Here is a 21,869-nt window from a genome sequence, read left to right as displayed (position 1 = left end):
TTTTGTCGACTCCATTTCCTTAAGGTGATCTAGGAGGTTGGGTCATTTCATATTATCTCTCTCTTTAATGTTTACCCCAACAGGCTGGTGAAATTGGGTAAATGTGGGAGGGAGGTGGCGTTACAGGAACAAGGTTTCTATGTAGTCTTCCAGTGCTCTAATGCCATGTAGAAATGACAAGAAATTTGCTACTACTAATGAAATTTAACTGATATCAAGAGATAAAAATTTCTTCTACTATTCCGTGGAAAGAAAAATATATGATAGAAACACATGCAATAACATGCAACCATAAAAAAAAGGAATGGAATGATTTTACCTATTGTCGTTGCTACAACACCCTCCAAAATTTTGGCCTACACCCAAATTTTGGAGCCTACTTTGACTTTGCATATTGTCATCGCAAGCATTAAGATTTATTGCATATGTTTTCTCTAAGTGTCTTTGTGTCATTTGCAAGAAAGTCAAAGTGTAATCTTTTAGCATGTCAAGTGTCGCACAATGCACAAAAGCTAGTTTTGGTGGTTTCAAGGGGTTATCTTTGTGAAAATGAGTTTGCCTTTCACAAAGTTTATCTTTGGTGTTGCACTTGGTGTAATCCCATCACAAAATTTTTGCATTGAGGAAAGTATGTTGTTCATGTGTTCTGGATGAACGATGTTATGTGTTCTAAGTGTGTGATCACAACCAAGTCTTGTCACTATTCACATCAGCTTCATGGAACCCACACTTGATCAAATCTGGAAAAAACCCCGACCAGGCAACCTAGCCTCATCGAGCCTTCCTAAACTATGCATTGCACAGTCCCAACCCTCAAATAGAATCCTTGCCTCTTATCATTGTGCAATGCACAGTTTTTTGCCTCCTAAAACTACACACTGCACAATCTTAATACTCAAGCCGAGCCCCAAAACTATACCATCCTTCCCTCCAACTAGGCCTAAACTATGCATTGCGCAGTCTCAGTCCTTAAGCCCAACACTTGAGCTCCTAAAATGCATAATTACATAATCACTTGGCATCTCTATCCCTCTAGCACTACACAGTGGGAAATTTCAGTCATCAAGCCCTCAATCTGGCTCCTTGAACTCCCCAATTGCGCAATCCTCAAGTCCAATCCAGCCTGAACTGCGCATTACGAAGTGTTAAGGCTCAGACCTGACCCTTGGCTACCTAAGCTATGCAATTACGTAGTCACTGAGCTTCCCCCTCAACCTGCCACCCAATTCTAGCTCAACCAGTGGATCATCATGCAACATCTTAGACTAGGGGTTTTATAGGACTGATGTCATCTTATCATGAGGGAATTATAGATGCAGGTACTCTATCATACTATGACAAGATGATGAAGAGGAAGATGGAGAAGGAGATCATGCTAGAAGACACCTTTGTGGCTGAATATACAAGTTGATCAATTTGGAGAAAGAAAAGGGACATCAGTTTGCGACCATAGCTCAAGACTTGATAACACTGAAGACTCCTCATCTCTGAGCCATATGGACGTGGAAAAGAGATCATTCTCAAGAAGATACAAAACAAGTAGCAAAGAATGGTTTGAAATTGCCATATCATCATGCATTCCATGTCATCAGTGTCATTTCATGTCATGTCATGAGTCATCATACACCACATCATTACGTGGATTATGGTAAATTCTTATTTGAAATGTATTGTAAAGTGGAAGTCCAAAGTACATGTACAGAATGTAAAGAGTCATGTAAAAGTCAAAAAGTCATAGGGAAGTCAAACAATCATGAGGGTAGTCAAAAGGTTAGAAGGGAGGTGAAGGATCACCCCATTTATTATATATACACACTCATTGTACACTAAAATGGACTTTTCACTTTGGCTTCTCCCATAAGGCATCAAAGAAACAAGCTAATTATTTTAGGGAGAAAGTAATGGCTCCAACGCTCCAATATTGGAGCTAGTGGTGTTCATTATATACATCTATCCTAGAAATTTTACTTAATATATGAAACCTAATGGCCAACACGTTCTTCATGAATGGATTATGAATATTTGTAAGACTTCTCTATGAAGTTTTATGATTCATGTTTGTTTTCACCTATAGTAAAGTAGTTGAACTATTTTGATTATTTTATTGCTTATCATATTGAGAATGTGACGTAATGGTTGAAATGACCTTCACATCTTTGTGGACTATTCCCCTGGATGTTATATGGATATTTCATGTTTATGTGTGTCTCTTCTAGGGCGGTACTATTACCTCTCTCTTAGTGTCTCACTTTCTTTTCCCTCTGCAGTAGAAGAACCTTGACACACCTACAACTGAACACTCACCAGGCACCCCTACTTGCTTTTTGAAGGAACATATGCATTTCTCTCTCTTGCTAATAGTTAAAGCCAAGGAAAGCCTTTAAGAAAACTATAACCGGGTCGTATTCTAGATGGGGCTCCTATCCCAAATGGTGTGAGGTCTAATTGGGACCTCATATCAGAGAGACCCCTTTGAATGTTGGCAGGTCCAGTACTATCAACATTTCTGGTGCTAGAAGGAGGGATACTAGATTTTTATGGCTAATAACTCCACCCACCCTCATCATACTTCTTCTGGTCAAGGCAACAACATTCCTAGCACCTCCCCTACTCATATTCCTGAATTTGGCATATCTTCTCATCCTGATCTTGAACAAACTTATGAAATCTCTTATGAGCACATCCAGACCACCCAACCTCTAACCAATCACTTTGAAAAATCTATTGGATTGATCCCTGAAGTATATAATCTTCCTTATTCTCTAAAGAAGAAAAAACCACTCCTACTAGGATAGTGGTCTCTACTGTCAAAGATTTGGTTCCCACCACCCTTGAAGAGCTAGAAAAGACTACAAAAAACACAGAGAAACTAGAGAAGCTTCCATCTTTTAATGGGGGTGATAGAGACATCGTTGTTCTCGTAGAGGACACTTTCCATGAGTTAGGTGGTTACAAAGAGGAGGAGGAAGATCCCTCAAATTATGAAGAATAGGAGGAGCACAAAGACGAAGACATGATAGACCAATATCTGGATTGGATGTCTCAGGGCCCACTCGCTCTACCAGGTATTTTACACAAGATTCCGAGACACTCGGAAAAGCTGCTAACATAGTACATACTTGACAAAGTAGTCAAAGCGGAAGACCATTTGGATAAATTCTACCTGCACCTACAGATGCTTGAGGTATGTTACGGTGGTGTCACACGTAGAATATTTCCTTGTACCTTAGATGGTAGAGAAATTTTTTGGTACCACAGTCTTCCTCCAGATTCAATTCAGAATTGGAAAGGGTTTAAAAAGTTGTTGCTTGAAAAGTTTGCTGATGAAAAAATAGCAACCATGTTATTAAATGAGCTGGGAAATCTAAAGATGGAGCAGAAATAAAAAGTTAAATATTTTAATCAAATATTCAATCACATATTGAACAAATTTCCTACAAATATGAAACCTCATAACTCCATCACAATTTATTAATACACTTTTGCCTTACCTACAAGCATCGCGAAGTTCGTCAAGAGAACTATGAAATAAACTTTGGCTAAAAATTACGAAGAAGCTATTGAGGTTGAAAAGGACTTGCATGTAATTGGAGTCATTATCGACGATGAACCATCAAAAGAATCCAAGAACACGAGTAAACATCTAAGGCCTCTTCAAGTAAGGCCAAGGATAAAGAAGGCACTGATCTTCAAAGCTTGACCTGGACCATCAAGCCTCTATCCAATGAGATGGCAGAGTTAAAACAAAGGTCAAGTGAGACCACCGTCAACAACAAGCTCCCAAATTTCAACTTCATGAGAAGAGCTACCAACCCCAACAATAGCAGCAATCAACCAACGAAGTCTGCACAAAGAGAAAACATCATGCTGAATGTCGAAAGCCTAGGAATGGACCAATATTGTTCTTTTAATCAAGATTGTCATTCAGAAAATATGTGCCCAGAGTGCAATCACAACATGAACACTTTGGTTAGACATATCACTCACACAATACTTTCAGATGAGTAGACTATGCCAACATAAGAGAAGGGAGAAACTGTTGCGTTGAAGAGACTACGAGTGTTGGGCATGCAGTGAATGCTTTCAGCTGTGTGAAATTATGAAGAATTGCCACTGAGGGAGGACCAGGTTCAAAAGAAAAATAATCAATATAAGTTGAGAAGCCAAGGTCCAGTTTCCGAACAAGAGCCGACGAGGCAAAAAATGAAAGAACACTTGTTAAAGAAGATTACATTACCTGTCAACTCGGCTCGAAACACTCAATATAAGTCTAAAAATACTACTACAGAAAAAAAGCACTTCTACTAATAGTAAAATCAAGTCTACCATTATGGAAATATTAAATAAAGTCACTTCTCCAGAACCTTCGGTGATGCCCGCCGTGTTGGATTATAATATAGTCGAAGACATGAGGAAAGATTGCACTAATATTTCAATCTTCAAGCTTATAAGGATCTCAAGCCAATGATAACTACTTGTTCGAGCTCTTGATCAACCTTCCTCAAGTAATAATGCTTCTTCACAGAAGGGATCTGGTAAGTCTTCTAGTCCCCTATAGTCTATTCTTAATGCATTAACATTAGAAGCTAATAGACTCTACCCTCCATTTTTATTGATGTTCAAATTTTTTAATTACAATGTACATAATTGCTTAGTTGATTCTGGTGCATCTGTAAATGTAATTCCATTATTTGTAGCTAAGAAAATAAATGCTAAATGGGATAAGACAGATGAAAAAATTATTCAGTTGGACAAGTCTCTTGTTCAAGATATTAGTGAACTAAAAAATGTTCTTATTCACCTCTCATCTGATCAGCGAGTTCACCAATGCATAAAGATAGTAATTATGGACATCTCAAAAGCCTACAATGTATTGCTGAGTAAAGACTAGTCCAACAAATGACAGGGGTATTTTTCTACTGATTGGTCACATTTATGGCTTTCGTATAAGGGTAGGAACAACCAAATCTGGGTGTAATCTGAACCTTACATGAAGAAAATTGTCACACCCTTCGAGGGAAAGAGCGAGCTAGTTGCTTTTGCAGATCTGATATTTGGAAATTGCTTCTTGGAGACTGACCTTAGGTGCTATTAGGGCTCCAAGAAACTCTCCTAGGTTGTAGCTTGGAGATGCCTGGTAACATATAAATTAAACTATTTTTGCAGAAGTTTATTGGAAGGGATGATGGTTTGGTTCAAGCCAAATAACCACTTCTACTTTGTTTTCACTCCAGACATGCATGAACACCCTCAGACTACAAGGCTTTAGACCACCAATGCTCAACAGTTTGGGAATTAGGTGAATATGGAGAATACTGACCACACCAGCAAATACACACAACCATGTGATGGCTGACTGCAACTAGTAAAGAAACTTGTAGATCTAATTTATCAATGCAAAGACAAGATGACAATTGTTTTGCATTAGACACAGAAGAAACCTGAGTGGCCTACTCACTGATACATTCAATATTTCAATACCGAGATAAGATGACAGTTATCTAGTATTAAACATGGGAACAATCATGAATACAGTGCCACAAGCATAAGCTTAGAACAGAGAAGAAATGGACAGTGAGCATGTAACAACAAAAGAAGCCTGCATTGCCGAAAATGAAGATGAGACGCTACAAGTTACAGAGTGTCTACAGTCTCCAGAAGTTGAACCTTACATCAAATGCCAACCATGGTTACATCTTTCTGGTGGCTATTTATAATTTTTCATTACAACAGCCCCCCTGGCCTTTTAGGGATGGGGGGTCTTTAATTGACCACCAACTGCATTTAACTATCTGATAGCGTCTCTGAATGAAGTTGCTTTCTTTACGGTGAAAACCTGTTCAGTTCAGGTGCTGTGCTGTCCTTTTATCCATTAGGCCATGCTTTTTGGTTAATTCGGTTGTTGGGGTCAGACTACTACCAAGCTAAAAGAGTTGGTTGTCTTCTTCCTTGGGTAACAGACTAGATGTGGGGCCAAAGTGTATGGGGAATGGATGGTTGGGATGATCGTGAATGGTGGTTGTCGGATCCGGGAGAATGTGTGGTGGAGATCAATTTACAGAGGCTATTGGTCATGGTGAGAGCGGGACCTATCTGGGTCATTGGATCTTCAATGGGTAGATCAGATAGTTATTGGGCAGCAGAGATGTGTGGGCGATAACGAGTGGGGTGGTTTAGCTTGGGCGGTAATGGTTTTCATCACGCGGACATCGGGCGGTAAATGGTAAGTGTCAGAAGTCGCGCGATTCCATTCAGCGGCTGACACATACTGGCGGAAGACAGAGAAAAAACTGCCCATATCGTGTGGGTATTGTCTGTGCTAGCTGTCCTCACGATATGTGCGAGGACCGTTAGATCTGGTGAAGGTGATCTAACGGTGGAGGTTGATCGAGAAGGTTGCCTTTATCGAGTGCAATATGGGTCATTGGATTGGCGGGAGAAGATCAATAACATGAATGCCGTGAGGTGTTTTATACACGCGCAAGGGCATATGGTCAGGTTTTATGGGTACTTTGGCTTTGCACTTGGGGCTAAGGCCAAAAGGGAGTATTTTTTCAGGGTTAGAGGGTGAACAAAGGAAACAGGAAGGCTAGCAATTGAGCGGGTAAGAGGAGAAAAGGGAAAAATGACCCAGGTGGGGACCCTTTGAGAACAACAGACCAGACCGAGCCCCTCTTTGTCCTTCCAAAAGTCAGCACTGCATCTCAGGGCTAACACTGGCTCCTTCTGGGGATGAAATCCTCCTATGAGGTTTCAAGAACCATAGACCACTACCTTTTTTATAAAAAACAAGATCAAAAATATTGTCTAATATTCCATTGGGCATGGAGTCTATATAAGCCTACACTAAACTTTGAAAAATAACATATTTACAATATTGAGGCTTGAAAGCCTTAAACAAAATAAACTTTCAAAAACCGCCCATTGATTGGGCCATCAAAAATAGTTTCTCCCTCCTTTAAAGCATTCCTTTTGAGAAAACAAGCATTAAACTGAAAATTGACCCCTTTTTCCTTTCTATGAAAGGTTTCTTTGTCTTGGTCAATGTGCATATCAACAAATTCATCAAAGACTTGCAAAAGCCTATTGATTTGATCCTTTACTTCAAAAAATTTCCATCATTTGGTATTATCAGGCAGAGATGGTCTATATTTCACCTCATCTATGTATGCTTTCAGCTTTGGATGTTCTGCTTGGACGGTTTTGTACACCTGCTGAATGATAAGGTCTGCTTCATACTTTGCTGTGTCATTTGTGACCTGAAAAGTTAATATGAAGGATGAATCAATGCATTCTTGTGTGGGGGACACAAGGACTTCACCTTCTCCTGTAGCTTCCTTAGAGCAAGCCCCATCAAAGAACATGTCCCAAATCTGTGAGCCTTCTTCCTCTGTGATCTAGCCAATTGGTTTTTTAAGCTACGTAGAGGCCAACTGATAAGGCTTGTTTATGTCAAGACAGAGCTTATCCATGACAAACTTGGGCATTGGATTATGGTTGGCTCCAGTGTCTAGAAGACAATTATGAAGGATTTCATCATGAATAGACAAAGAAACATAGAATGATGGGGATCTGTCTTCACAATTTTCAATGATTGGGCTGAGAATAATAGCTGGTTGGTCATCTTGTAGATATACATAGTCAATAAAGGCTTGGATTGCTTTAGGCTCAAGATCCTCAAGGATGGATGCTTTGAAGGACTCATTCTTCACTAGTTCAATCAGAGGCATATGTATTCTTGGCTTCTGGATCTCTGATTGAAAATTGAAAGAAGAAGGGGACTTGCCAAGGCCTCTTACCTTTATGGTTGGAGCTTTGAGGATGATAGGGTCAACTGCTATTTTGCAGGGACAATAGCTTTATGAACATGAGTTCATTTAACATTATTCATCATGGACCTCAGATTATATTGGTGCTGATCTACCATTTGTAGAACAAAAACATTCCATTCTTGGCTGATTTGGTCATTGAATAACGACTTATCATAGGTAGCTTTGATTAAAAAAGTGGTGCTGCCTTTGTCTTCCATACAATGGATCTCATAATCTTCTTCCAACTTCTCTTCTTCCATGACTGCATTCTGAAGAGGGACCTTCACCCTTTGGTCTTCATTGGCATCTTTGTTTCTTTGCAAAATCTGCAACTGCTCGTTAGGTCTTCTATATGGATTTGGATTTGGAGGAGAAAAGGTATTAGGAACCCTTCCTTTCCCATAATGCTGCTCAAACTTTAATTTGGAAACTTCAGAGGCTAATGACTCTATCATCTTGGCCATTTTATCGATCTTAGGATCTGAATATGATGAGGGCTCACCCCACTATCTTCCTCTATCAGCACTACCTTTGAGCTTTTCTGCAGCCAGGATGTTTGATTCTCCCTCTAGGGCTGCATCTTGCATATCAGCCAAAGAAGCACATCTTCTCTCCCTCAATAGTAAACATAAATAAGAATTGAAGGCATTGGCAAAGCCGAGATTAGTAGAGGTAGGGGTCGGTTTCACTTCAGCGGGTATCCTGCTATACATGCAGTTAAACCTTTTATTGAAATCAGAGAATGACTCCCCATTCTCCCTTTTTAAGTTGCCAAACTCAGTATGATAATAGAGCAATTTTTTCTTATCCCCCCAAGGCTTTAGGAAAACATCATCTAAGGCCTTAATGTCTGTTATAGACCTAAGGGTTAATTCTCTGAACCATTTTCTAGCCTCTCCATCTAGGCTTTGGACAAATAATCTCATCCACACATCATCTTCACTAATGTCTAGATTATTAGCATAGCTATAGAAGGACTCAATATGTTCTTCTGCTGTGACTCCTTCTGTCCCAGTGAACTTAGGCATGTACTTCTGATATTCTCATGCAGGCATAACATTCAAAGGAGTAGGCAAGACCAAGGGTCCATACCTAGTAGCTATGATTCTTTCCATTTTGGTGGGTGCTTGTGGGCCTGCCATGACTGGGGTAGATGAAAGAATGCTGGCAATCTGAAAGTTAGGGAGTTGAGAAATGACTGACAGGGTCAAAGGAATATGATGGACAGGAAGGGAGGTTTCCTTTGGGTTGAGATCCAAAGGAGGACCTAAAGAATAGGGAGCTTTATGAATCTCTGAAAATTTCTCTTCACTGCTAGTACTAGAGGCTATATTCTCAGTATGTATGTGCTCTGTTACAAGCCTTTCTTGTAGAGATGCATAAGATTGTTTAGGTTTACCTGATCCTGATGCTCCCTTTTGTGATGTCTTTCTTTCCTTGATAATCTTCTCAGGGTCAGGTACTAGGTCAGCTGGTGATTTATGAGAATTTCTCCGAGTGTGCCTCACAAACTGAGCCAGAATTGTGATGTGGAGTCGTCAAGAGGTTTGGCCTCCAGTAGAGTCGCCAGATAGATGATTACAACGAAAAATGTGTCCAGACTTTGTCTATCATCAAAGCTGGATCTGTGTCATTCTCCCAGGGAAGCTGAGCTTCAATCTCCTCTCCCTGGCAATGGCGCCAATTATGTTAGGGCTCTAGGAAACTCTCCTAGGTTGTAGCTCGGAGATGCCTAGTAACATATAAATTAAACTATTTTTGCAGAAGTTTATTGGAAGGGATGATGGTTTGGTTCAAGCCAGATAACCACTTCTACTCTGTTTTCACTCCAGACATGCATGAACATCCTTAGACTACAAGGCTTTAGACCACCAATGCTCAACAGTTTTGGAATTAGGTGAATATGGAGAATACTGACCACACCAGTAGATACACACAACCATGTGATGGCCGGCTGCAACCAGTAAAGAAACTTGTATATCTAATCTATCAATGCAAAGACAAAATGATAGTTGTTTTGCATCAGACATAGAAGAAACCTGAGTGGCCTACTCACTGATACATTCAATATTTTAATACCGGGATAAGATGACAATTATCTAATATTAAACATGGGAACAATCATGAATACAATGCCACAAGCACAAGCTTAGAATAGAGAAGAAATAGAAAGTGAGCATGTAACAACAAAATAAGCTTGCATTGCTGAAAATGAAGATGAGACGCTACAAGTTACAGAGTGTCTACAATCTCCAGAAGTTGAACCTTATATCAAATGCCAAACATGATTACATCTTTCTGGTGGCTATTTATAATTTTTCATTACAATGGCCCCCCTGGCCTTTTAGGGATGGGGGGTCTTTAATTGACCACCAACTACATTTAACTATCTGATAGCGTCTCTGAATGAAGTTGCTTTCTTTACGGTGAAAACCTGTTCAGTTCAGGTGCTGTGCTGTCCTTTTCTCCATTAGGCCATGCTTTCTGTTTAATTCGGTTGTTGGGGTCAGACTGCTACCAGGCTAAAAGAGCTGGTTGTCTTCTTCCTTGGGTAACAGACTGGACGTGGGGCCAGAGTGCATTGGGAATGGATGGCTGGGATGATCGTGAATGGTGGCCGCCAGATCTAGGAGAATGTGTGGCGAAGATCAATTTACAGAGGCTATTGGTCATGGTGAGAGTGGGACCGATCCAGGTTGTTGGATTTTCAATGGGTAGATCGGACTGTTTCGGGCAGTGGAGATGTGCAAGAGATAACGGGCGGGGTGGTTTAGCTTGGGCGGTAATGGTTTTCATCGTTCGAACATCGGGCGGTAACTGGTAAGTGTTAGAAGTCGCGTGATTCCATTCAACGGCTGACACGTAGAGGTGGAAGAGAGAGAAAAAACTGCCCATATCGCGCGGGTATTGTCCGTGCTAGCTGTCCTCATGATATGTGCGAGGACTGTTAGATCTGGCAGAGGTGATCTGACGGTGGAGGTTGATTGGGCAGGTTGCCTTTATCGGGTGCAATATGGGCCATTGGATTGGCGGGAGAAGATCAATGGTGTGAATGCGGTGAGGTGTTTTATACGTGCACAAGGGCATATGGTTGGGTTTTATGGGTACTTTGGCTTTGTGCTTGGGGCTAAGGCCAAAAGGGAGTATTTTGTCAGGGTTAGAGGGTGAACGAAGGAAACAGGAAGGCTAGGAATTGAGCGGGTAAGAGGAGAAAAGGGAAAAATGACCCAGGTGGGGCCCCTTTGAGAAGAACAGACTAGACCAAGCCCCTCTTTGTCCTTCCAAAAGTCAGCACTGCATCTCAGGGCTAATAGCTGCTACCTTGCTCAACCTTCCCCAGTCCCACTAGAGACACAGTGAGAACTCCTTCCTAGTCCAAATGGTAGAAATGATGTATGTACTAGAGTTGGGCATAGTTCTTGTATTTTTGATGTTTGGACTTTATACTTTGATAGTTCTAAGACACATGAGGGCTCTGGGACTGGTTGTGTTTTAATATACCCGTGACAGATAAAACACTTGATCTCTAGCCACTTCGAATTAATGTGCACTCATAATACTATGGAATATGAAGCTCTCATCACAGGCTTACAAAATTCCATTCACCTTAAAGTTGAGGTTCTTAAAGCAATATGTGACTTTGAGATCGTCGTACGACAGGTACAAAATACTATACATTGTGTGTCACCTAATATGAAAAGTTATCAACACGAGGTATGGAATTTTATTTCTTAATTCCAATATTTCAATATTGTATATGTTCCTAGAATGCGTAACGAAGCTGCGGATGCATTAGAAAATGCTACTGCTAGGTTTCACTGCTTAGGGACAATTTTTCTATTGAAATTATTTATAAGCCATCCGTCCTTGATAATATCACTAGTTTTCACGTTTTCAATGGTGACCAACATTTATTGCATTTGATGTGTTCAAATATGCAACCATTAACAAAGATGAGCACGACAAAGTGTTGTAATATGCAGCTTGAGCAAGTAAGGAAAACCCCATGGCGATGGGCATGGTATCACCAGGGAAACTGTATGACTTGCATAATCACTTTAGAGGAATAATCAACGTCAAAACTCATAGTTCAACACTGTTGCATGAGTAGATAAATCTTGCAACATAGAAAGATCTGAAGTTTGTTAATATCTTTACTTGTTGTACACCACAAGAGCGACAAGCCTTTATCCACTTATTCAAGTAGCACTGAGATGTTTTCACGCAGACATATGATGAACTCAAAACTTACAACATGCAAATAATCTAGCATGTTATCCCAATAAAGGAAGGGGCCAAGCCTTTTCAATAGAAGCCGCAAAAGGTGCATTTGATGCTTGAGCCCCATATTCAAAAGGAGTTGAGGAAGCTACTAGATGCTCAAATCAATTACAAAGTGTGACATTCAACATGGGTTTCTAATCTAGTCCTAGTAAGGAAGAAGTCTAGCGAAATACACTTGTGCATGGATTTCAAAAATCTCACTGCGCCTCAGATAAAGATAATTACGTTATGCTATCAATGGAACATATATTACAGATAGTACCAGGGTCAAAAATGTTTTCTTTACATGACGAATTTTCTGGCTATAACCAGGTTCTAGTTTGAGATCCTGATAGAATTAAAACCACATTGTGAATGAAGTGGGGCACATTCGATTTTAGGAGAATGCCTTTTGGGCTGGCTAATGCTGGCGCAACTTTCCAACATGTGATGGAAATCACATTTCATGGTTTGATTGGTCAGAGCATGGTGGTGTATCTTAATGATGTCACGATGTTTTCAAAGAAGAGATCCGACCACCTGTGCCACTTGAAACAAATATTTGAGTGATGTCGAAAATATGGGATATCTCTTAATCCCAAGAAGAGAATTTTTGCAGTGTTCGAGGGAAACATATTGGGCCATATCATAGTGAAGAGTGGGATTAAAGTATACCCTGAAAGGGTTTGGGATATTACACAAATTCCCTTCCCATTGAACAAGAAAGCCATACAGTCCTTCCTGGGGAATATAAACTTTCTCCACAAGTTCATCTTCGACTACACTCAAATTTTGAAACCTATGCAGGATATGGTGAGGAAGGATGCAATTTACAAGTGGGACAAAAGGGAAAAAGATGAATTTTCTCATATTAAGCAAGCTATCATAGAAGCACCAACCTTGTACAACCTGAATTTCAACAAGGATTTTATGCTTTACACATTTTCTTTTGATACTTCTCTTGTCATTGTGCTTACATAGAAAGATGATCAGAATGATGAACGACCTATATATTTTATGAGTGTTAGTATACAAGGACCTGAACTCAACCACCCCGCCATTGATAAACATGCTTACATGGTCTAAAAAGTAGTGAAGCACTTAGAGCTCTATCTTTTGAAAAATCATTGTCTTATGTTTGTGCTGCACCCAACAATTAGATCATTATTTGTCCAACAAGAGCTGGGTGAGAGAAGAGAGAACTGGATGGCTGGTTTACAAGAGTATCATATGGAATTAAAACTAGTCCACACTATAAATGGCCATGGTCTATGTTGACTAGTAGTAGAAGTGGTGAATGCAACAAAATATGATCCATCTGGATGGGAGCAGGGAATCGAGATGTACAATATTGAGTGAGCTACCTCCACTACTATATCAAACTCTTGTATGCAGATGTGCGTTAATATCTTGAACATAGTACTTTTCCCTCTCACTTATCCGAATGATAAAGAGGGTAGTCATATTGAAGGCATTATCTTACCAGTTGGTGCATGGGGTGATTTTTAGAAAGAACCATAATAGAGTATTGCTTAGATGCTTGGAAGCACATGATTTAGAAAAGTTGTTGCGTGATCTCCATGATGGACCAATTGGAGGACACTTCGCGGGTGACACTATAGTGCACAAACTCATGTGGGATGGTTTTTATTGGCCCACATTATTTAAAGATGCTCACACATATGCCTACAAGTGCTCGTTCTATCAAAAGTGTGCCATCCGAGGAAATAAGTCAGCCACCGCGTTGCAACCTATCGCTGTGGAAGAACCATTTCAACAATGAGGTCTAGATGTAAATGATGAATTTTTACGCACTCATCGAAGAAAAAACGCTATATTATTACTGCTACAAATTACTTCACATGGTGGATAGAAGTAGTTCCACTTAAGCAAGTGAACGATTAGGAAGTCATCAACTCCCTCAAACAGAATATTGTTACTAGGTTTGGCGTTCAGACTTCACTTGTTTTTTACAGTGCAACATAATTTTCATCATTAATATTATATGATTTTTCATTATAAAATGGTATTATATTGAAACATTAATCTAATTACTATCCATAGGGAAGTGGTCTTGCTGTGTCCACTAATAAGAACGTTATCCACATTATCAAGAAGACCGTTTTCTCAGAGTAGAGCAACTGGCACTTCGCTTTGGTGAATTCCCTATGGGTTGACCGAGTCACGCCTAAAAATTCTCTAAATATGTCTCCATACTTCCTGGTGTATGGAAAAGAAGCCATCATACCCCCGAACATCTATTTTCCTGCCCTTCAACTTTAAGAAAAATCCCAGGGCAAGCCATGCTTATTCGTTCAGAGTAGGATAGGCACCCTCTGCAAGCTACATGAAGAAAGACAGAAAGCTAAAGAGAATTTTTCTCTTCACCAAAGTCGTATTAATAGGTGGTTTGACAAGAAGTATGCAGGGAAAAATGAATTTAGTGCGGGTGACCTAGTCTTAAATTGGAACAAAGCGCATGCCGACAAAGGAAAACATACTAAGTTCCAATCTATATGGATCATGCTGTTCAAAGTGCGCAAGAAGCTTGGCCAACACACATATCATCTTCAATATTTAGACAAGAAGATCAAATCTCTTCCTATTAATGGCCAAGATTTAAAACAATATTTTCAGTGATGGTCTAGGGCTATGCCCTACCCTAGGTACATCATTTGTTTTCTTTTTTCTTTGTTTTATTTGGTCTTGCATTTTTGTTTTCTTTTATGTAAATAAGTGGCACGTGTCTACTTGTTTTCTAGCTTCATTGTGTGTGGATGAGTTGAAAAGAGTCTTGTGAGACTACAAAATTTGGCTAACCTTCAGTCCTACTTTTTTGTTTTGGTTATCTCTTTTGGCCAATGATGTTCTGACAGAGAATACAATCCTTAAGTAAGGAGACTTTTGTGTTGAACCATGATACCTGGCTCTATTCTAGAAACCTTATGCTCGTACTCCGTCTTTTATGTTTTAGTGTTGTCATGCTTATCTAATCAAGTAGAGAAGGAAAAGGGGAAAAATCTAAATGAATGAACCTAAATCAGAGGTCTCTATATGCTTCTCTGAAGGAACAACCTCTTCCGATCTCAATAATTTAGGATCCCTCTTCTACCCATGAAATGAATAAGTGCATATGCATAGTCCTATATAAAAATATAAATACAGGGCAAAAGAAGAGAAAGGATTCTCATGGAGAGAGGTAAAGCAAGCAAATCTGCCAGGGTATTGTCCAGGCTCGTTGGCAGCAGAGTAATATTTGTGCTCCTGTAGTGACTTTTTCAGGGTACTATCCAAGTTTGTTGGCAGCGGAGCAACACCACAAATGAAAAACAATAATATTAAAATCTAAATCTCATGAAGTATACTACTCTCTCCTGAATCAAAACATTGCGATATTGCTGATCTTATGTTTGTGTTCAATCGAGAAGGGACAAAGGGGACTATGTTTATTCACTGGGTAAGTGGGGAAACCAAAGTGATATGCACGATGAATCAATATTCCCCAAAGAAATAGACCCTACACAAAAGAATCAACCTAGATAGAGAGGCTAGAATTCTACCAGTGTGTCGCCAAGTGTTTTCATTGCTACAACACCCTATAAAATTTTCACCTACACCAAAATTTCAGAGCCTACTTTGACTTTTCTGTTGGGTTGTGTTATATTCTTTCCATGACTATCCCACGTAGTTAATTGGGGGTTTAGATGGGGGGCGGAGCCCCCCCCTTCATTGCACCGATTGCATAATGGGGGGAGTCACAGGGGGTTTGAAGGGTGTAGGTAACCCCACTCTATGGGGTCCGGGGCAGCGCCCCGGAAAATTTTGGTTTTGGACCTTATGTTAGGTTGGGTGGACCTACCTATGGTTTTGTGCATGATTTTCGCACATGGTTTTGGACACGATGGTTTTTCGGTCCATGGTTTTGGACGCGATGGTTTTCGGTCCATGGTATTGGATGCTTCGACATGTATAAATATGTATTGTAACATTGAAAAGAACATAATGAAAAATCAAGCTGGTAGTCCTGGTTTTGGGATCCAAGGGAAAATCTTTGTGTATATGTGTTTTATGTGTTATGCTCTCGCATTATTTAATTTCTGCGTTTTAGAATTTGTATGTAGGTAATTTCTGTATGGGGTTAAAACCTACATTTGGTATTAGGGCAGTTTTGGCTTCAAGGGGACACCTTTGTTGCTGAGGGGTTTCACTTGGGCCTGTGGTAGACCCTGTTCAGTGGGAGATCTGCGAGATCGATTCTGGTGGTGAAAGAAGATGGCGAGATGTGGAAAGATAGAGATCGAGAAATTTAATGGTCAGAGTTTTGAGTTGTGGAAAATCAAGATGGAGGATTTTTTGGTGGATAAAGATCAGTGGATCGTGATAGATCCAGGTACTAAACCAATGGGAGTGTTCGATGAAGAATGGAAGAAGTTGGATCGAAAGGCAAAGAGCACAATACGATTATGTGTCTCAGATTCATTATTGTTGAATGTATTAGGGGAAGCTACGACAAAGGATTTGTGGGACAAGTTAGGGACTTTGTACCAATCTAAGTCTCTAGTGAATAAACTGTTCCTACGGAAAAAGCTGTATAACCTGAGGATGAAAGATGGAGACTCAGTGATAGAGCATATGAATGCGTTTAATACTGTGGTAAGTCAAATATCATCTGTTGATATCAAAATTACAGATGAAGATAAGTGCATTAGTTTGTTGTGTTCTCTACCAGATTCGTGGGATAGTTTGGTTATTGCAATAGGTAGCAATGCAATTGCCTTGCAGTTTGATGAAATAGTCTCATCCTTGTTGACGGAGGAGGTGAGACGGAAAAATATGGAGAGCCAGAATGGTGATGCCTTGTCTGTATGAGTACGGTCCCAGAATAGAAGCAAAATAAGTCATCGAGTGGGAGATCTAAATCTAGAGGGAGATGTAAATCTCTAGGAAAACCTGTAAAGGTGGTGTGCTAGAAATGTGGAAAGGAAGGGCACTACAAAAGGGAATGTAAATCTAAAGCTCCTGACAAAGGAAAGGGATATGATGATGCTCCTCCTGTAGAGGTGAAAACCACCTCAGATGAAGGTGGGAATGTGTACTTGACTTCTTCAAGTACACATGTAGATCATGAGGCATGGTTGATTGACTCAGGTGCATCCTTTCACTTCACTCCCCATAGAGAGTGGTTCTACAAGTATGATAAATATGATGGTGGTGATGTCTTCTTAGGGGATGATAGGAAGGTTAGAATCATTGGTCGTGAAAAGTAAAGTTGAAGTTGCAAGGTGGAAGGGTTAGAACACTTCTGGGTGTTCTACATATTCCTGCATTGGCCAGAAATCTGATTTCTGTAAGCAAGTTGGATGATGCAGGTGTAAAAACAGTGTTCGAGAAGGATACCTGCAAGATTGTTCAGGGAGCACTGGTATTGATGCGGGGAGTTCGGACTGGAACTCTGTACAAGTTGCAAGGTAGCACTGTTGTTGATGGGTGCAATAGTTCTATGGTTCCTGAAAGTGGAGCAGAAAATCTAGTGGTCTCTAGAGAGAAGACCATGTTGTGGCATCAAAGGCTTGGACATATTGGAGAGAAGGGCCTTCAAATACTTCATGGTAAAGGTATGGTAGAAGGTACGAGTAATAACTCTTTTGATTTTGATTTCTGTGAAAATTGTGTATATGGGAAGCAGAATCGGGTGAGTTTCCCCTCTGGTGGTAAGAGGGCGAAACATATATTAGAGCTTGTGCACAGTGATGTGTTTGGACCTGTGAAGGTTCCATCACTGGGTAAGTCTATGTACTATGTATAATTTATAGATGACTTCTCAAGGAATACATGGATATATTTCCTTAAGAAGAAATCTGAAGTCTTTGATAGGTTTAAAGAATTTAAGGCTCTGGTGGAAAACCAGACAGAGAAGAAGATAAAGGTGCTGAGGACAAATAATGATGGAGAGTTTTGCAGTAAGGAATTTGAAGAATTCTGTAAGAAGTGTGGTATAGCATGACAGAAGACTACTCCATATACGCCTCAGCAAAATGGAGTTGCAGAAAGAATGAACAATACGTTGATGGAAAGGGCAAGAAGCATTCTCAGTGGTGCCGGGTTAGGACAAGAATTCTGGGTAGAGGTGGTGGAGACAACATGTTACTTGGTCAATAGATCACCTTCATCAACATTAGAGGATAAGACTCCACAAGAGGTATGGACTGGTAAGAAACCCTCTCTTTCACATCTGAGGGTATTTGGATGTGATGCATATGTACATGTTCCAAAGGAGAAATGACCCAAGTTGGATAGTAAATCTGAAAAGTGCATCTTTATTGGGTATAAGGATGGTTTAAAGGGTTACAAGCATTGGAACCCAGCAACAAGGAAGGTTGTGTACATCTGAGATGTGGTGTTCTGAGAGGTGAAAGATGTTATTAAACATGAAGTCCAACCAAAGGAACCTGAGAAGATAGAGTTTGAGCTAAAGGAGGAAGAATCAGACTCTACAGCAGAGGAGGAATCAGAAGATGAAGAGCCACAAACTTCGGGTGTAAGAAGATCAGTTCGAGAAAGAAGGCAGCCAGAAAGGTATAGTCCATCTGTTTTTTGTTCAAATTTTGCTTTATCTATTACTGATGATGATCCCAAAACTGTGAAGGAAGCAGTAGATTCAGAGGATGGAAAACTCTGGAAAGAGGCCATGGTTGATGAAATGACATCTTTGCACAAAAATGAGGCTTGGGATTTGGTGGAGTTGCCAGCTAGAAGGAAAGCCATTGGAAGCAAATGAGTGTTCAAGGAGAAGACAAATGCAGAAGGAAAGGTGGAGAAATACAAAGCTCGGTTGGTAGCAAAAGGTTATTCCCAGTGCCGGGAATTGATTTTGGTGATATTTTTTCTCCTATTGCCAAGGTAGCTTCTATTAGATTACTTTTATTTGTTGCTGCTACCTTTGATTTTGAGGTAGAACAGATGGATGTGAAGACAACATTTCTTCACGGGGATCTAGAAGAGGATATCTACATGAAGCAACCTGAAGGCTTTGCGATGAAGGGTAAGAAAGAACTGGTATGTAAGTTAAAGAAGTCTCTGTATGGGTTAAAATAGTCACCAAGGATGTGGTATCAGAAATTTGATACTTTTATACGGGGACTTGGCTTTACCAGAAGCAAAGTAGATCACTGTGTGCATTTTAAATTAACTGGTGACCGTGTTATTTATCTAGTCTTGTATGTGGATGATATGTTGCGAGTTGGAAATAACAAAGAAATTATCCAGGATTTGAAGACCCAATCGTCCTCCAAATTCGACATGAAAGATCTTGGTGCTGAAAACTATATTTTGGGCATGGAAATTAAAAGAGATCGAGCAAAGAGGAAGCTCTGGTTAAACCATAGGAAGTATGTCAAGATAATATTGCAGAGGTTTAATATGCAGGATAGTAAACTGGTGAAGGTTCCTATTCCTGTAGGGGTAAAATTATCTACTGAACAGTGTCCCAAGACACAAGAAGAGGAAGAGGATATGTCCCATGTTCCATATGCAAGTGAATTCGGTAGCCTAATGTATGCGATGGTCTATACTAGACCAGACATTGTACATGCAGTGGGAGTATTGAGTAGGTTTACGTCAAAACCAGGGAAGGAGCATTGGACAACAGTGAAGTGGGTTTTCAGGTATTTGCGTGGCACTAGTGATTATGGTTTGTGCTATCAAGGAAGACCAGGATTGGACAGAGTTTTGGATATCCGTGGCTTCGTTGATGTGGACTGGGCTGGAGATCTAGATCAGAGAAGATCTACAAGTGGGTATGTGTTTAACCTATTTGGAGGTGTAGTCAGTTGGATGAGTAAGAAACAATCTGTAGTGGCATTATCAACTACATAGGCAGAATACATGACAACCATTCATGCAAGTAAGGAAGCAATTTGGTTGCAGAGATTGTGTTCAAGTATGGGGTTAGTACAGGGAGCTATAAGGATAGACTGTGACAACTAAAGTGCAATTTTCTTGGCAAAGAACCCTGCTTACCATTCAAACACAAAGCACATTGATGTTCAATATCACTTTGTGAGGGATATGATAGAAGACAAAAAGGTGTTGCTAGTAAAGGTGGACACCTTGAAGAATACTGCAGATGCATTGACAAAATCTGTGAGCTTTGAGAAGTTCTCTTGGTGTAGAGAAACAATGGGCATTGCAGGGCTGGATAAATGACTAATATCTTTTGTGGTCCCCTGTGGAAAGAAAAAAACAAGTGGGAGAATGTTGGGTTGTGTTATATTGTTTCCATGACTAGCCCACGTAGTTAACTGGGGGTTAGAAGGGGGTGGAGCCCCCCCTTCATTGCACTGATTGCATAGCGGGGGGAGTCACAGGGGGTTTGAGGGGTGCAGGTAACCCCACTTTTTGGGGTTTAGGGCAGCGCCCCGGAAAATTTTGGTTTTGGACCCTATGTTAGGTTGGGCGGACCTACCTATGGTTTTGTGCATGATTTTCGCACATGGTTTTGGACTCGATGATTTTTTAGTCCATGGTTTTGGACGTGATGGTTTTTGGTCCATGGTATTGGATGCTTCGACATGTATAAATATGTATTGTAACATTGAAAGGAACATAATGAAAAATCAAGCTGGTAGTCCCGGTTTTGGGATCTATGGGAAAATCTTTGTGTATATGTGTTTTATGTGTTATGCTCTCGCATTATTTATTCTCTGTGTTTTAGAATTCGTATGCACGTAATTTCTGTATGGGGTTAAAATCTACATTTTCATACTGTCATCGTAAGCAATAAAATTTATTGCATGTGTTTTCTCTAAGTATCTTTGTCCCATTTGCAAGAAAATCAAAGTGTCATCTTTTAACATGTCAAGTGTTACACAATGAAAAAAAGCTAGTTTTGGTGGTCTCAAGGGGTTATCTTTGTGTAGATGAGTTGGACTTACCATGTAAACATGTGTCACACTTATTTCCAAAGTTTCAAGCATTGTTCAAGTGTCATCATAATCGTCAAAAAGTGTGTCTTTGGTGTCACACTTGGTGTAAACTCATCGCAAAGTTGTCGCTTTGAGGAAAGTATGTTGTTCATGTGTTATGGATGATTTATGTTGTGTGTTCTTAGTGTGTGATCACAATCAAGTCTTGTCACTATTCAGATCAACTTCATGGATCACACACTTAGTCAAATCTGGAAAACTCCTCGACCAGGCAACCTAGCCTCATCCAACCTTCCTGAATTTCTCATTGCATAGTCCCAAACTTCAAGCAGCAGCCTTGCCTCTTGGCACTGTGCAATGTGCAGATTTCGCTTCCTAGAACTGTGCACTGTGCAATCTCAGTGCTCAAGCCCATCCCCTCAGCTCCAAAACTACGCAATCCTTCTCTCTAGCCAAGCCTAAATTATGCATTGTGCAGTCTCAATCCTCGAGCCCATCCCTTGAGCTCTTGAATTGTGGAATTGTGCAATCACTTGGCCTCCCTATCTCTCCAGCACTGCGCAGTGGGAAATTTCAGTCATCAAACCTTCAGCCTGGCTAATTGAACTCCTCAACTGCACAATCCTCAAGCCCAGTCCAATTTGAACTGCGCATTGCACTGTCTCAAGGCTCAGACCTAACCCTTAACTTCCTGAGCTACACAATTACATAGTCACTGAGCCTCCCCTCAGCCTCCCACACAGTTCCAACTCAACTAGTGGATCATCATGCAACATCTTAGACTAGGGGTTTTATCAGAATGATGTCATCTTGTCATGAGTGAATTGTAGATGCATGTACTCTATCATGCTATGACAAGATGATGAAGTGG

This window comes from Pinus tabuliformis, chromosome J (genome assembly GCF_031772625.1).
Source record: "Pinus tabuliformis cultivar Carrire ecotype Pingquan chromosome J, CPIR1, whole genome shotgun sequence".
NCBI classification, from domain to species: domain Eukaryota; kingdom Viridiplantae; phylum Streptophyta; class Pinopsida; order Pinales; family Pinaceae; genus Pinus; species Pinus tabuliformis.
Note: the sequence above shows the minus strand (reverse complement) of the source record.